Source organism: Centroberyx affinis, unplaced genomic scaffold, assembly GCF_046629955.1.
Source record: "Centroberyx affinis isolate AG114_WGS23_722 - 3 ecotype Tasmania unplaced genomic scaffold, CSIRO-AGI_Caff_v1 ptg001178l_1, whole genome shotgun sequence".
NCBI classification, from domain to species: Eukaryota; Metazoa; Chordata; class Actinopteri; order Beryciformes; family Berycidae; genus Centroberyx; species Centroberyx affinis.
The window spans coordinates 19,073-21,771 of record NW_027279707.1 but is presented as its reverse complement, the minus strand read 5'-3'; the positions used below and the strand labels follow the sequence as shown (position 1 = coordinate 21,771).

Below are 2,699 nucleotides of genomic sequence, written 5' to 3'. Positions count from 1 at the left end.
AAGGGGAGGACATGCAGCAAGGGCGCCTCCCTGTGAAAGGCTTTGAGTAAGAAAGTTACGTTTTAAGTGTTATAATTGTCATGTGCATGGCTCATTATAAGTTACTGTTCTACTCTCCTGAGATGTATAATTGTACAATATTGCTGGTGACCAGTTAGTTTTGTCTTGAGGGATCATTGCAATGACCATAATGGTGGGAAAGTAGCACCAGCCAAATGCTGGTAAAATATGAAAGCGGCTAGTGGTAGATTCAGACAAACTACAGTAAACACATGAACTGGAAAAGTCTGAACTGGAAAGTCTCCACTCAGCAGATTACCTCGTTTAAATTAAAGGAGCTGTTGTCGGCCAATCAGGGTCCAGTACTGTGTCGGTTCTGCCTGTCAGGACTTACGCCGGGTTCAGACCGCAAGCTGAAGCGCCGCGAAGCGCCGCGAAGCGTCAATTCACGCGCGAGCAGGAGCCTGGCTGTTCACACCAGACGCGCATTTCTCCGCGCCGGTCACCAAGCGATTCTGCTCTACAGGAGGAGAAAACCCCGTGGAAACAGGCTGTAGCTGCTGACACTGTGTTCCAACAGCCACCAAAGCTTCATCTGTTCACTGCTGTCCTTGTAGAAACACTGCTGACAGCTCACTGGACTTTTCCACATCAGGGATGAACTTTATATTTTCCATCTTCTTAATTTCCCCCTTTCTTCACAAACTCCCTCATATCAAAGCTGTCACGTTTATTTGTTTGTTTTCTCAGCAAGAGTCGTGACTTGTGATCAGGCAATAATTAGGAAAGCCTAGGGGACCGAGATATCTCTCGCTCCCCCTCTCTCTATCTCTGTCTCTTTAAATAATGACATATAGGCCTAAATAAATTAAGTAGCCTATAAATAAACAAACTTAAACATGTATCCTTGTTTACTTTTGTGGTAACTCAATAACAGATGCAATTTTCAAAAGACAAGTGATAATTCAAAACCAGATAGATCATCATCCTACAATGTATTGCATTTAAAACTTGCATCAGTGCAGATGGATTCATCAACAACAACAGTGAAGACCCTGGTAAGTTGATCATTTAATATATTTGTGATTCTGTGGTGATATAATGGAGATATGACCATCTATAGTGTTTTCTATGGCGTTTTCCTGTGAAATGCGCGCCGCGGCTCGCGGAGAAAATAGACCAGACGCCGAAACTGGCGCTCCAGATCGCGAGCCGGCCGCGGAGCTCCGCGCCAAGGCGCGGCGCGGCGCGCCCGGTCTGAACGGTCAAATCGGTTAACATGGGCGCCGAAAGGAAACTGGCTCCGCTTCGCGGCGCTTCGCGGCGCTTACGCTTGCGGTCTGAACCCGGCGTTAGTCTTCAAATTCATCCTGAGCCATAGTATATTTGAAAACAAAATCATGAAAATTGAATAATATGAGACGTTAAAAACAGAATGCCAATCAGCTGTACAATTAATGTTTTGTGACCAGAAACCACAGACCTAAGACTCAAACCTGTGATGTCATGTGATGTAAACAACAACCTTTCAGAAAAACAAATTGTGTTTTGCATTTCATGGTCACCGTATTAACTGACTGTGAGAACACAGTGGGTTTTATCTGAGAACAGTAGTATATTTTCTGCTTTAGAATTGCTAATACTGCTATAGCATAGAGCTCATTTGGGCAAAATTACCTTGTGAAGAATTCCTCTTGTTCACAAATATTGATTTGACTGTCACAGACCATAGCAACAACATTCAAATTCTTAAATTAACACCTTTTCGTACATACAGTGCTGCATCCATGAAGATGTACATACAGAGTTACACATGCACAGTTTGACCCTGACGTGGTTTGAACACGCAACCTTCTGATCTGGAGTCAGACGCGCTACCGTTGCGCCACAGAGTCTGTTTTACATCGTTGACAGGTTCATTAATCAGCTGAGACAAACCAAACAGCTGACAAAAAAAAAGATAACCTTTATAAATACAGGCAATCCTGCCTATTACTACCTTTATGCACACACAGATCCACATTCAGAATCAGAATCAGAAATACTTTATTGATCCCCGAGGGGAAATTGGGTTACATTGCAGTTGCTCACATTGTAGAGGAGAATATATATAAGCATAGAGAAATTATAAGAAAAATAGAAATAAGAAAGTAAGAAATATGTAAAATATGTGCATTATACAACAATATATAACAATGATAATAATAATAATAATATAGAAATAAGAGAAATAAGAATTATGTACAATATGTGCATCATACGCCAATATATACACCAGTGTAAATAATTAAATAATTAAATAATTATTGCACAGTTGAATTATTATTGCACAAAAAAATCTGTATTGCACAGTTTAAATATAAGTTATAAATTCTGAGGTTATAAACTGCTGACAGGGGTGAAATAAGTCCAAGAGCCAGTCTATTGACTCAGAGTTTCTGACACTCTGAGGGAGGAGCTGAAAAGTTTGATGGCCACAGGCAGAAATGAGTTCCTGTGACGTTCTGTGGTGCATCTCGGTGGAATGAGTCTTGCACTGAATGTGCTCCTGTGCTTGACCAGCATGTCATGGAGCGGGTGGGAGACATTGTCCAAGATGCCATGCAACTTGAGGCCACCACAGACTCATAAAACATCCTCAGCATTGTCCGGCAGATGTTGAAGGACCTCAGCCTCCTCAAAAAGTTGAGACGGCTCTG

The 2,699-nt window shown here is 41.8% G+C and overlaps 1 non-coding gene across 1 annotated transcript; it reads right to left on the bottom strand.

The window, feature by feature from the left end:
• Positions 1–1,823: 1,823 nt before the first annotated feature.
• Positions 1,824–1,895, bottom strand: trnaw-cca (transfer RNA tryptophan (anticodon CCA)). Its single transcript has one exon. It is a non-coding gene; the product is annotated as a tRNA-Trp (tRNA).
• Between the last annotated feature and the right edge of the window lie 804 nt (positions 1,896–2,699).